The following is a 430-nucleotide window of genomic DNA, read 5'->3' as shown; positions in this document are numbered from 1 at the left end:
GGCGTCAGACAAGCCCGCGGGCGGCGACCAGGCTGCGGCCGCCCCGCCCCGCCCGCGCGCGCCCCCACCGCGCTCCCCCGCCCCCGACCGCAACGCCGCCGCCGATTGGTTGGGCGGGCGCGCGCTCGCCGCTTCGGGCCCAATCACGGCCCGCGGATGGCTCACCGGAAGTGAGATTCGCGCGCCCCCCTCGAGCCGGCGCCCCAGGAGGCGCCCCAGCCCGCGGCCCGCGGGCGCGCGCGTCCGCGCCTGCGCACAGGCCCCGCCCAGAGCGCCGCGCCCCGCCCCCCGGGAGCGGCAGGGAGGGGCCAGAGAGACCTCAGGGTCCGCCTATGGCCCTGTGCCCCGCGAGTCCCCCAAGAGCACTTATTGTCCCCCTGTATCCCCCCGGCCTCTGCGCCTCCCCCGCCCCCCACCCCTCCCCCCCCCC

This window comes from Physeter macrocephalus, chromosome 11, assembly GCF_002837175.3.
Source record: "Physeter macrocephalus isolate SW-GA chromosome 11, ASM283717v5, whole genome shotgun sequence".
Classification (NCBI taxonomy): Eukaryota; Metazoa; Chordata; class Mammalia; order Artiodactyla; family Physeteridae; genus Physeter; species Physeter macrocephalus.
The sequence above is the reverse complement of the archived record's forward strand: the minus strand, read 5'-3'. Positions refer to the sequence as shown.